This window comes from Apis dorsata, unplaced genomic scaffold, assembly GCF_000469605.1.
Source record: "Apis dorsata unplaced genomic scaffold, Apis dorsata 1.3 scaffold_1026, whole genome shotgun sequence".
Classification (NCBI taxonomy): Eukaryota; Metazoa; Arthropoda; class Insecta; order Hymenoptera; family Apidae; genus Apis; species Apis dorsata.
This window is the reverse complement of record NW_006264125.1, coordinates 81,674-96,755: the sequence shown is the minus strand read 5'-3', so window position 1 is coordinate 96,755 and position 15,082 is coordinate 81,674. Positions and strand designations below refer to the sequence as shown.

Genomic DNA, 15,082 nt, shown 5'->3' with positions numbered 1-15,082 from the left:
ATATATATATATATATCATATATGCATAGTGTCACAAGAATGGCGCCAACATTCTCATCTCGTCGACATATATTAAAACCTTAAAATATTGAATCATATCGCACTCGTATATCAACAATAGTTATGTATGTGGGTGATGTGCTAATAGGAAATATAAAACTAAACAAATGTGAAGAATATAAACTCAATATGTAATATAAGATAAATTCTAACCACGTGCAGGAATGCTGCATAATTCAGCTATTAATTGATTGCCATTCATGTAAATTCGATTAATGGAAGCAATGATCGTTGAGAAATAAATGTTTCTCGACCTGCATGCAAGAGTTGCCTTTGATATTTCCAGCGTTGTTCATTTGATGAAAATGGGCTTTTCCATCGTCTTTTATTTGATCATTAATTGGCGCCACTGAAACAGTAAATTATTTATAATCGCATAATTTATGATTGAAGAATTTTCATGACTGTAAAAAGCGGAAATAGGTTTACGAGTTTGATATCAATTTTGCAAGCGTCATGATCGAACTTAGACTACATGATTTACCGATCATGCTCTCTACGCGTTCCATGCATTTAATTTATTTTACAACTCCATGTAATTCACGTCATTCGCTCAAAATACTGATATAGGCTATCCATTTGGATATACCGCACTTGGACGAAATAAATTTTATTTCTATACCATGATCGCGATCAAAAGTGTATTAGTAAATCATTACATATATAGATCATTGATAATTAAGATAATTAAAATCTTTTTCTAAATTTGATTATAAAAAAAATTTTTCAAAATTCTAAATAATAATCATTCTTATCATATATTATTCATAATTTAATAATTTATCTTTTTTTATTTATTATATTTTTATTTTATTATTTTTATTTATCAAAATAAAAATTAACATAATATTTTTAATTTTTAAAAATTAATCTCAAATTTTTAATTTTATCTTAAAAAATAAATATATATATGTATTTAATTTTTATAAAATTTTTATTATATATATTTACTCAATCATTTTTATTATATCAAATAATTTTTATTATATAATGGGCGTATTATGATCGAATAATCTAAAGAATTGGATATTTCATAAATCTACAATTTTTAAAATTAGAAGAAATTAACAAAAAATTATGAAATTCTTTTAGATGGTCTCTGAAATATCGGCAGTCAATTTTAGCTGTATACTTTACAACAAACTCGGCGATCATCCAAGATTCCTTTCATATGCTTCGTAAAATTATGAGCCATCGATTTCTTACGTGCACGCAGAGCCTCTGTCGGATCCTTCAGGAGATAACTTTCTCCGCGAAAACACTGAATTGACTTTTCGTCACGTCGGTGGTTTTAATGTTCGCACAACGTGAATAACCTTTCGATACGCGTCCGGTCACTTAGGTATAAATCATTCGATACATACGCAAGAAATTTACATAAACAGTGTACGGATGAGGGCTGAAACCAATCCGGACATAAAACTGGCGAAGAAGAATCGACATAGTGACGACCGTGTGGAAATATTTTAACGTGCGTACAATTATCATCAATAACATCGATTTTCACAAATCTCTTATAATTTGTTTGTTTAGTTATTGAGCAATTCGTTTTAAAATAGATCATATAAACGTGTTGCACTTATTTGCACATGAAAATTTGATAATGCAATTGCATCAGAAATTGTATTCAAAAATTTTATTTTATGGACATTTGAATTTTCATACTTCATTTGAATTTTTGTTTATATAGAACAATATGGAAAGATATAAAGTGAAATATATGATAGATATTGATATGAATCAAAAAAAAAAGATTGAATATATAAAATATCATTTTTTTATAAAAAATTAATTTTCAAATCGATATCGAAAATTCATTGCGTATATATATTGGATGTAGTGTCATCTGTAAAACGATTTGGCGAAGTTTCACTGCAGTTTTCTTATATAAAAGTTTGTGTTTATTATATATAAATTAATAAAAAATACAATAAAACAAAGTTTAAATCGATTATTTAATATAAATAATATATTAAATATATATATATAATATATAATAATTAATAATAATTAATAATATAAAATAATATAAAAATTTTTTTAAATTTCATAAGTTGATTTTTGATCAAAAATAATGCAAAAAAAATTTATAATAAATTTATAATGATAAATAATACAAGAGAAATTTTGTTAATTTATTGTATTATTTTATTTTTAATATTAATAAAATTTTAGTTATATTATCAGTGGTGCCAATATTGATTTCCTTCATAATTTATTCTACATATTTATTTTATAGAAATTAATATATAATAATATATAATAATTATTTAATTATTTTTTGTTAAATTTTCTTACAAAATATAAATCTGATTATTTACTTTTGAAAAATATATCAATTAGATTCTAAAAATATCACTATTAAAATGAATAGTTCAAAATGATCAGTGGGGGAAAGTGCATATATGATAATTTTATCGAAGCGTATATAAACGAATATGTGAATGTACATGCGTGACCAGAGGCGTGGATTAATAGATCTACACGAATATATATATTTGCAGATAGAAGGGCGAATATTTCTGCTTTGAATACATAGACTTGAAAATTATAGGGTGTGTATTTAAAGTGATTATGCACATATATTAAGAAAACTTTACATATCATGTATTTAATACATGATAAAAAAGATATTGTGCTTGACGTTAAAATACTCAAAAAATCTTTTACATAGTTATTATAAATATATATCTTTTTTTACATAATTAAAATTTTCTTTTATTTCATAATTATTTCATAATTATATGTATTTTCTCATTTTCTTTCATAATTTTTTATTACTATATTTAAAAAATGATCATATAATATTTTTTCTATTATTACTTCTTTTATATAGAATTAATCCTGCAGCTTCAAATAATAAATTCGAATATCATAGCTAGGAATAGAAATAGAAAATTCGATTATCATTTATATTAATATATTATTATAAAAAAAATTAAGTATTCATATGAAAAATAATTTCAATTAATCGTATATTAAAGATTTAAATTTACTTAGATTCACTATTAATTACTATAATTTTTTTATGATTTATAAAAATAATGAAATAAATAAACAACTTACAAAAGAATAATAAATAAATATTTATAAATATTTATAAATTTAATAAATATTTTTAGAATAATAATACATTAATAACTATTAAACAAAAAAACAAATGAAATAAAAAAAACTTTTATTTCAAGAAAAGAATTTATATAGAATTAGTTCATTAAAAACGAAATTTTTATGAACTTCATCTTTCTTCGATAATTTATGTGTAATGCGATGTTTCCGTAAAAAAGTAACAATAAGGAACCAATAAAAAGAAAAAGAGATATGATTATCATAAATATTACATCTGCTTTCTAAATCAATCGCGTTGAGCTTTTCTTAAAAACTAGCTTTACCATATCTCTAAATCTGATGTCAAGATATCGATGACAAGTGGACATGTCGCGACGCGATACAAGGTTCGATTTCGCGCTGGTCATTCATGATTCCACGTGAAATTAAGATCGATTTCACATCTAACGAGCGTCGGCTTGTGGCCTGGGTGTCGCGAAACAAATAAGAAGGGCGGGGAAAGATGAGATTGAGCCGGTTGGTCGTTCAACTGAGCCAGTTACAACAGACGGCGCCCATGATCTGGTCAGTTTGGCGAAGAACGTGAGAGTAAGTCGCTCCTGGAGCGAAAAGAGGAACAGAGAGGGCTGAATGAACGAGTAAAAAAATATTGTGACGACGTAGTGAGACACGTGTGCAAGACAAGAACGAAGACAGGATTGAAAGAGAGGAAGAAAAAAAACGTTATGACGGTAAAGAGGTTAAGGTGTGAAAGAGATGAGAATATATGTGATTGAAAAAGGCGAACGAGTGGAAGAGGAACGGGGATAGTATGACTTGTTGGGAAACAACTAAAGAGGGAGGAAGCGAATATGTATGTGAGTACGTGGGATGGATAATACTTCCTTGGCGCGTGTAATGTACTCGTCCGACGGCGCCGGCGCCTGCATATATTGCTCTTTCTATCTTTTTCTCTGTCTCGAAGTGAGTATTTCATTTTCTATCTCTCTTTCTACTCTTGCCGAGTGCAGTGTATTTATAGTATATTATTATTATAGTATGTTTACGTGACGTGACACAGATTCCACAGAGACGCCTCCTGAAAAATCTATATGATTATGTCTGGTGTGTGCAAAAATTTTTGGGACGTGTCTAGAACGAGGTTATGGTTGTTATGACGTATGACATTGCGTGGCTCTTCTAAATGTTTATTCTCAGTTTGGAAACATAAACAAATATTATTAATCATCGATTTTCAAATGAAAGATTATTATTACGATACATAATTGATATACATACATGATTGATATACATACTTGAATCGTTTAATCAAATTACATAGTAAAGACAAAAATGATAAATTTCAGTATTATTTTTCTATTGATATTATATTAATTATGTTAATTGACTATTATAATTATAATATTTTTAGTAGATCAAGTTGTATTGTTGTGCAAGTTTCTATTATATTTGAAAAATTAAATATTATATGCGAAATTAATAAAATAAAAAGCACATATTAATATGATGTAAGTATTTATAGATATTTATTATATATTTAATTATAATTTTATGTTATGTATTTAATTGTTAGTTTACATAGCAAATCGTGATTTGTATGTAAATATTTAGCGATGTAAACGGAAAATGGCATTTATCTTCGATTTAAAGGAAAAAAAGAAAAAATAAAAACTAGGACGATATAATATCAAGTTTGTTCATTTAAATTTTTCTTATTCCATTATAATACAGTTATTATTTTTATTGATTACTTATAGATAATGAACCTTGACATTGTTATATGTAAATAAAATCAACGAGCAAATTTTTCTATTTATATATTTGAATATCATGTATATTCTTATATATACTATAATATATATTTTTTACATAACCTCAATTTATTCGATAAATTATTTGCATTTTAAATCACAATAATTTTTATCAATTATATCTTAATTATTAGATTTTTCTATAATATGATCGAAATATCCAGTAGGCTAGATTTATCGTTGAAAATTCTTCCTAAAGATTGAAACCAAATGATCAGTATAATCATAAGGTATCTTTGAAATATAGGGATGTGGCACCGTCCTCGATTTAACTATAACGAATTACCTTTCACTATGATATTAATTTTTAACAACAAATATCTCAGAATTCGTAAAATTTTTAATTTCAATACTTATCTGCGCCAAAATACATAATCATTGCTGTTTTAAAAATTTCAGATTCCACGATGTAATGAGATAAACGACGAATGGAATGGAATATTTAGCATTGGTATTATATAAGCTTTTCTTTTAACTAATTATGTGAGCGATCAAAAAAAGGGTGAGGGGTGAAATATTTTCAAAAATCGATAGCATGTATCGCATTGTGCCTTGGCCGAGACAGGTGTCTCGATCGCGGCGCCGGAAAGTCGTAAACTGTTTTTCGGACCATAAGATCTTTACCGAAATCCCGATACCGAATGGTAGGCATTATTTACACCTCGTGGCGTGTTGTAAAATTACATATACACTTGTGTTTTTTCACGCTGTCCACGCCTGAATATATTCAGATTCATTTAAATTACAGAGGGTAACCATTTCGCATCTCTCTTTTTCTTTCTTTCATACTTTCTTTCTTTGTGGAAGTATAGTAAAAAATTTCCTTACATAAATCAAAAGCATACTCAAGTATTTGAATTATGGAATAATGAAATAATTGAAGGAATTGGAGAAATGATGATGTATATATAACGAAATGTTTTAATGCGTGAGTTATCAAAATATAAAATTTGTAAATTTTATATTTAATTATAATTATAATTATATTATAATATTATTTCAACTAATAAATATTAATTATATAATATACAATTAAGTAAAAGAATATTCTCTATATTTTATTCTTATTCACAATTTAGATGCATTAAGAAAATCTGGCAAATGAAGAGTTTCTTAAGAAGAAAAAAAATAAAAGATTCAAACATATATTTTCAAGAATTACTGTATTTATAATATCTATTACTAAATAAGAGGCATTCAATTTAAATAATATAAGGAGATACTTTTGTTGCATATAAAAACAGTAACTCTTTAAAACTCTTATATAATTTTATAATAATTAATATTAGCAACTTAACAAGTTAGAGAATATAGATTATAGATTTCTTTTTTATAAGAAACAGACAATAATTGTAAAATCGATTTAAAAAATATCATTTGTTTTATTACTAAATTTATAACTTCTAATTTACAATTTGTAAATTTTTATAATATTATTATTAATAATATTAATTCATAATTATACCCAAAAGGATATTTATTAATATAATAATAATTTTTTACGTGAAATAAAAACGTGAAATAGAATATCGAATTGATATGAATGTGTATCTATAAAACAAAAACATTGACGACACCGCTTTTGACATCCTAGAATGATTCGTCTATTAAAAAGGTTTCAAATATTAGAGTATTCAACTGAAAGATGTGTGAAAACAAGAAGCTTTATTATATTTCATGCGATCGAACGTGCTTCCGCACTCGACATCCGGATTATCCTTGGTTTATGAAGAAAAGAAAGCGATGAGGGAAGGTAGACCAGGTGAAACTACCGACACTTATCTTATTGATGGTAACTTTATTCATCGGATCTGTGAAGTTTGAGACTCAGTTTTTCGTAGAATCGGCTATTGTCTCGGAGATTAATGGTCCCGCGCGAAACCATTCGTCCTGCGAACACGAATACCCGAAAAATTTCGCTTCTTTTGTGGCATGTTCCTTTTATCTTGCGATGCTATGGCAAAGAGGAAACGGGCCAGTTTCGATGTTCATTCAAGAAATTAAATCTTCTAAAAGTTTTATTTTCAAAGAAAAAACCTAATCTAACTCAACCTAATTTAATTTTTAATATTTGATTTTTTGACTTATTTTATATGTCTATTATATATCTTTCTGTCATGTCTTCATATATTGCATATTTATTTCTAGAAAGATATATTAATTATTGAACAAAATTCATATTTCTATTAGTAGTTATGTTGATGAAGTATCAGGATGAAAGATAATGGAAAATGATGAAAGACGATAAAATAAAAATGATGAAGAAATTATGATACAACGTAGATTTTATATTGTTTGAATATCTTTGAAAAGTATTATTATACTGTTTTTCTACTGATAATGATTGACATATTATAGTGTCTTTCTATTAATGATTACTGACGTTAATAGAATTATTTTAATAGAATTTATGAAAGAATAATGTAGATAAAAATGTTTAATTTTTTTCACAATATAAAAAGAAATTTGAAAAAATTGTCAATAGACAGATAAATAGTTAAAATTTTATATTATAGAGGATTTCTCTGTTTATCATTATAATTTATTTTATTCTAAACTAAATAACATTTCTAATGTGAAAATTTATTAATCAATAATATATTAATCAAAGATCACTATTGCTTAAATATTTTTTATCATAAAAAATGGAAAATTGAAATATTCAATATTTAAATAATATTTTTGCTAAACAATTTTAATGAATGTAAAATATAAATTATATAGAAATATTTAAATAAAATAATAAAAATGCATTATATGTGATTAATATGCAAATAAACAGATTTATTCTTGAAATATGAAGTCGAATTATAAAAAAATGGATACTATATCATAGATTAATAATCAATAATAACTAATAATTGATTATTTGAAATTCACATTAGAGATTATATACTTCAAATTTTGAATTCTAAGAATTCTAAGAATTTTTTTATTTTTATTAGTTAAAATTATAATTTAATCATTGTATGTTATGTTTTTTCTTTGTAGAATATATGCACAGATTTTATGCGCATAAATGCATCATATGTTATTTGTAACGATATTTTGTGATAATATAGCATTAACTAGCATAATCTTATATTATGTTGAAACTTGTTGTTATGTTTTAAAATTTGTAGGCATAAATATAAAGAGAGGACTACTTTTCTTTATTATATGATATGATCTTATTTACAGATTTAAAAAATGCATGTATGTGCACATACATATATTTTTAAAAATATTTTCGTTTGATTTTTCGGATATATAATATGTAATAAAGTTTTTATTTTGAACAAGATAGGTATTTAAAATATTTAAGTTAAAAATTACATTTCAGAGGGCTAATAATGAAACATAACCTAAAATCTCGATAACCTAAAATAGAAAGATATTTATATCGGTCTTCATGTCTTCATGCTTTAATTTAAAATCTATAATAATTATATTATAAAAACTGAATCTTAATTCAATTTATGTAAAAAGATATTGAATATAATTATAAATATCAATGCATAAATTACCTTTTCTTAAGTAATATAATTTAGATATAATCGTGAATATCTTACTATATTTTAGAAAATTATTTTTTTCAAGAGAAAAAATCGCTAATAAAATAATTTTATAACCATAAACATTTGTCTGAATTCAAGCCAACAATAATACACAATACGATTTCGTACAACACTATTGTAATCGAAAATTAACAAAATATGATAAATTGATTGATTGTGGTTGTCAATGTTCTTGCTTTTATGTATTGTTTCTTTTTTTAAATTCTACTATTATCATTACTTTTTTTTTAGTCCTAAAAATTAAAAAAAATATATATATTAAATTGTCCAATAATATTATAATATAAAACAATAGTAATATAAAAAAAGAAGAAAATATTACTTTTAAAATTTTTGTATACATAGATCGTAAATAATATATCCTTACAGTTTTTTATAAAATCCAAAGAATAAAAACATAAGAAATATAATAATAATAAGAAAAAATATAATATTCTATTGATTAGAAAATTTTTCATATTAAATAGTTAAAGCCGAATATTCATTTATCCAGATAATATAAGAAATAAATTATATAAATTTACAACATTCAATCTATATTACATTTCATAATTGCTATGCATATTTAAATTATATTTAAATTTTAATTAATAAAATACAGATATTTAATATTTTATTTATAATATTGTTTTTTTTGTTCTAAAAGAAATATATATTATTATTTAATAATATATTTTTAATCTCTGTAATACTAATCTATGTATTCAGTAGTATAACTATATCCTTGTACCGACTTATTCTGATATTTCGTTACATTTTATTTATAAAAATATTATTTCGTATAATAATAAGTATAGAATTTTTAATTTTATAATATTATTTGAAAATGCACAAAGTATACCATTTATAAAATTGCATCAGTAGATAGATTGAAAATAAGAAATAAGCAACGGTCAGTCATTGGAATTGGTTACTTTCGTAACTTTCGTAACTAATCTTGCAGGAACATTTTATTTGTTGTATAAAACGCATATTGCCTCACGAGTACATAAAATCCATCGAATATAAATAGTGTTTTATACTTCTCAGTCAGTATCCAATAAAATGTTGACAAACTAGCCGATCTGGCTCGCCCACTGAGCCTTTAGTGAAAGTGGAAAAGAATTAATGTGAGATTAATTTCGTTTTATGCAGCCTAAAGACTCTTGGATGATCTAGTGAGATTTTTTTCATTAATATATTTCCTTGAATATTTAATATCTAGAATTTATTTTTAGAAAAATATATTTTTGAAATTTCTCAAAGATCAAACTATTTATTTGTATTAATTTTAGTAAATTAATCAAGAAGAATATAAAAATAACAATTTTTTAATTAAAATTTATTAAAAATAATCTTTTTCTTGTTTTGATATTTTGTTAAAATACTTTAAAATTAAATCAATCCAATATTATATTAATATTTCATTTTAAAAAATTTTTTGAATTAATTCTTTATTTGTTTCTTTTTGAAATTATAAAACTATATGCTTTAATTTGAAATTATAAAAAGAAATTTCAAAAATATATTTATTATCTCTTTTATTATTAATTTTTATCTATTTAAATTTTACAAATTTTATAACATATTTTTAAATCATGGAAATTTTTGTATAGATATATTAACAATATGTATGATTTCAATGATATTAAAAATTAATTGATAAATATATTTATCAATTATAATATAATCAATTATATATAATATAATATTATATATAATATATTTATCAATATTTATATTTTTCAATAATACTGAAATTAAACGATAAGATTGTTTATTTTCTCAAATATAAATTAATATTCTTTTTACCAATTGATAAAAAATAAATTGCAAAGAAAAGGGGACGAAATAATACTCAGCATAAATGTTGGTATGTAGTCAAAAACGAAGGGGTCCACATTTGGCATGTGTCGACAATATCTCGCTCTTCACATTCCACGACGAGTCGACAATAAGCATTGTGTGTCTTCAACACGTTATAAGCGAGCAATGGCTTGACTTTATTTCTCAGTTCTAAGACTGGCCGCGAAGAGAAATATCATTGTTAGAAAGGACAGCAGAAGGTTCTCTACAAAGCATTACATCCGTTCATCGAAAGTTGAATAGAAATATTTTTCTCCCTTCTATGCTTTTTTTTTTTATTCTTTTTTTATCTCGATTCCTCTTTAATCCGCTTTAAGTTTTGTGAAAAATCTATTAAGTTTGTCATAATTTGTCTTATAAATAGTTATTCAAGTTATTCTTTTACACTTTTTATTCATTTTTCCTTATTTTTATATCTTGTTTTCTTTCTCCTTATTATTTTCCTTATTATTTTCCTAATTTTAATAAAAAAAAAGTAATATTAATAATATTAATAATTTATGTTTAGTTTTATAGCTTAGTTTATTTACAACATATTTCTTATTTTTCATGCAGATTTTCATTCTGTTTTTCGAAGGATATTTTATCTTTTTAATTAAAAAATAAGTTAATTTACATAATTCTTTTTAAAAATTTTGCATTTAAAAAATACTACAAAAATTAGAATTCGATTATAAAATAGCTATAAATGAATATTTGATCATTTCTCAAAGCTTAATCAAGCTTTTTTTTTATTTTATTCGACGTGTGGTCCCGCGCAATGGTCATTTCTTGAACGCCACCATGGACAGAATTCCGGCCACGATACAAAATTGAAATAAATCATTTCGTGATCTTTTATACGTTATCAACATCGTGATCCTTTTTTTTCCTCGTTATATCTATAATTTGAATCTTTGACTTCTTGATCAGAATTTCGATGTGTAAGTTGTACAATTGAATTTTCTTTTGTGGATGTTGACAAAAATTTTCCTTTTGATCCTTTTATTGTTTTTAAACATTGAAATGGATAAATTTTATAATGGATGATAAAAATAGCAATAAAAGTTTTAATAGATTAGATTAAATATAACATATATAATTTTGATTGATGCAGACATCAGCGTACTGGAATAGATATAAACATTCGTTAAATATAAATCTTTATGATATCGGTTTGTACTTTTACAGCTTTATTTTGGAAATCATATTGAGATCGAAATAATATTGAGATCGAATAATATGTGTATATTAAAAGTACAAACTATCGAAATATGATTTTTTATAATATTATGAAATTAATTGAAGAATGTATATAATACGATCGATATAAATAATACTTGTTGCTTAATATGATTCTTAGTGAATTATGTTTCATAATTATTAGCAAAATAAAGAATTCTTATTATCTTATCTTTTTTGCATTGTATATAAAAATGTTTTTCTAAAACTTTTGTTATATATGTTTTCGAAATTATTTTTTATATTTTTTATATTAAATGCATTTTACTTACCTTTTATTTTTTATTTATTATAAGTCGGAAAAAATTTTCGTTACAATATTTATTTTTCTATTTTATCATTCATTTGGAACAATTATATTTCTCTCATAAATTATAATAGGTAAACTAGACAATTCGTAAAAACTTTTCCTATCATAACTGTCGCTTGAGGCTACCAATCAAATATGAGACGTGTATGCGCACAAGATTATTTTCGATTCGGTGCGCATCAGCGACTCGAAACGTGTCAGAGACGTGTAAACGTCACGGAAAAGAATCACCACGCGGTTTATCGCCGGATTAGACGCTTTATAGCTGGAACTTTCAGTTCCGAAACAGTCTACGGGAGAAGAAAAGAAAAATAATAATAATAAAAACATCACACGCATCTCTGTGTCCTCCGTTCACACATCAAGGAAGGAGAGGAGCGGAGTGAGAGTTCTCTGAGGCGGTCTGTTCGCGAACACAATCTGCCGTAAAATTCGTTTCGTGGCGGAAGATATTTTTCTTGGAAATGAATTCACTGAGCGTCGTCCACGACGAATGTGCATCCGGCTTAATGCCCTGCTGCAGAACGAAGAATGCCGCAGGTATCTCACGTGGAATCTGCGAAAGCGTCGTCCCCTCTCGCCTTCGAACGCGAGACGCAGCCTCGGCCTCTCTTCGCCATTTTTCTTTTCTCACCTTAAGGCCTCACACGCACATGCTTCTCTCGCCTGTTCCCTTTCCCTCTCCTCGCGCATCCGTCGTTGCACCACCCCCACCACACTCCGTTCGTGCCCCATCGTCACCGCAGCCCTCTCCTATCCTTGTCACTCCTATCACTTTCCCTTGTCACTCGATCTCTCTTCCTCTAGGTCATTCTCTTCTCTAGTCAACCGTGCATGGGCAAAAAGTATAACGGCGCGACGATGAGACGGCCGCGCCACGATGTCGACAGACTGTCCTGCGAATTTTTACAAGCCGCTTAGCAATTAGTCACCCCGTCTTAGGGACTATTTCGTAACGAGTTTGCCGCTGCCAGTCCCGCCAGTGGAATAGAAGAGACCGGTGAGGAGGAGATACATCTCCTCCCGTGAATCTTTCTTCTCCCTCTACCACTTTTTTTCCTCTTTTTCTCTCTCTTCTTTGCCGTGGTTTCGAATCTGTATCCAGTCGATCTTTGGTGTTCGAACTGCCGAATAAAAGAAGGAAAAGAAACCGTATTCCTTTCGAGAACACCCTTCGCCGTTCTATTTTTAGATCCGAAGTGAGATTCGGGGGAGCAGCGTTGAATCGTCTGTCTCGATTGAAATTTCGTTACGGAAGGAGCATTAATGTCTGGTTCTGGAAAGAGATGACAGCATAGTGTAAATCGTGAATTACACTTCTTCATTGATCCGCAGATATGGATTATATATAACTATGTGTTTTTACGTATGCGATGGACATACGGGTAGATTTGCATCCATTTATTATATAGACACATTTAACGTCTACGTCATTTCGACACATGTAAATCAACGAAATCGAATTCATTGTATATGTATAATACTCAGTTCATTGATGTATTTCCATGGATATTTATCTTCTATATATCCAGGAATTCTTCTTTGTCGCTTAATGGTTTCGTAAAACGATCGCGACATTTCCATTTCCATCGTTTCATCACGTTACATCATTGGTGTAAAAAAGCTGCATAGAATTACATCGTAATATTCCGTTTCTTACAAAGTCTGACGTGTCATATTGGTGCCCATGTTCGTCGTATTCTGTTGTTGGAAATGTACATGAAACGTTCATAAAATATTCATCAATATGTATTAAGAACGAATATAAATCAAAGGTTGTCTAGCTTGTTTTATTTAGCAAAATAAAAAAAATTATAAAAAAAAATGTTCTTTACATATTAAAAAAATTCTTTTTTTTATGATTTTTTTTGTCATAAATTATTGAATATAAATTAAACTTTAGTGTGGAAATTTTTTACTTGATTATCTTAACTAATTCAATTAATAAAAAACTATATTTAATTAGTAGAAGAAATAATGCAAACAGTATATTTGAAATCATATTTCTCTTAAGACTGATTAACATTAACATAAAATTATTTAATGTTAATTTCTAATTTGTACACATGAAAATGAGCATTCATTTATATGAACTTTGTTTTCATTTACCATACACATTTTTTTGATATACTGTGATATCAATGATATACTATGATTTTTGCTATTATTATATACTTGCTATTATGATATACTTTGATTTGATGATTATTCGAAGAAATGAAAAATATGAAAATAAAGAATACGATTTATATAAAATTGATAAAATTTAAATGTTTGTAATAGAAATAAATGAACAATGGATAATAAAACGCATTTCAAATATATTTAGTTAATATTCATCATTTCTTTTATAATCTTAAGAGAATTAAGATATAATAATTCTAATTGTATAATTTACAAAATACTAGGATAAAAAAAATTTAGATTTTAAAGAAAACTTGTAATAGTACTTTTATATATATTAATTATAAGAATAAGAAACATTGAAAATATTAAAGTATAAAATAAATTTCTATAAAATAAATTTCTAATCTTATTTTTTTACTTCAATAAACATATAAATCAATATGTCAATAATTTATGGAAATATTTCTAATACATATACATAATCGTGAAAGCAAGGAAAGTATGAAACGTCAAAAAATTACGTTTCGTTCTTGCCATTCACTGATACCGATATATATTCGCCGAGTTTAGTGGTGCGTACTGGTTCCATAGTGGTAGTGCTGGCAGCCGAGTGCGATGGTAGTGGAAATCATGATAGTGGTAGTGGCATGTGGTAGGGTACCCAACGCGTAGTGACTCTCGCACACTTCTTGAACACAGTCATTCGCGACACCCACCGCGATCGAGGTATCACAAACGGACGACACAAGTTCTTTACGTTAACCCCTGTTCTTCTCCCTCTCTACTGTTTCTTTGCATATATATATATATATATATATATACGTGCGTACATATATGTGTGTATATATGTATATGCATTATTGTACATATACGTATATGCATTTTTTGACTGACAAGACTTTTGAGAAAAGAAGTTAGCTGTACATACAAACGTTGTATCTTCTATTATAAATCGTGTATATAGTGATATACATGTAAAGGAAGTGTGTAAATGCACGCGCGCGCACTTATACGATATATAGTATATCGAGCACGTAAAGTTGCACGCATACACAGAGCACGGGTTCCGGTGCGGCAGCGTG

The 15,082-nt window shown here is 26.4% G+C and overlaps 2 long non-coding RNA genes across 2 annotated transcripts; one reads left to right on the top strand and one right to left on the bottom strand.

Annotated features, from left to right (window-relative positions):
* The first annotated feature begins 3,324 nt into the window (after positions 1 to 3,324).
* LOC102678950 lies at positions 3,325 to 4,632 on the top strand. Its single transcript, XR_422842.2, has 2 exons — positions 3,325 to 4,092; positions 4,167 to 4,632. It is a non-coding gene; the product is annotated as an uncharacterized LOC102678950 (long non-coding RNA).
* Positions 4,633 to 12,924: 8,292 nt separating this feature from the next.
* Positions 12,925 to 15,076, bottom strand: LOC102679035. Its single transcript, XR_004151638.1, has 3 exons — positions 14,522 to 15,076; positions 13,227 to 13,574; positions 12,925 to 13,149 (listed from the first exon to the last, which is right to left on the bottom strand). It is a non-coding gene; the product is annotated as an uncharacterized LOC102679035 (long non-coding RNA).
* Positions 15,077 to 15,082: the final 6 nt, after the last annotated feature.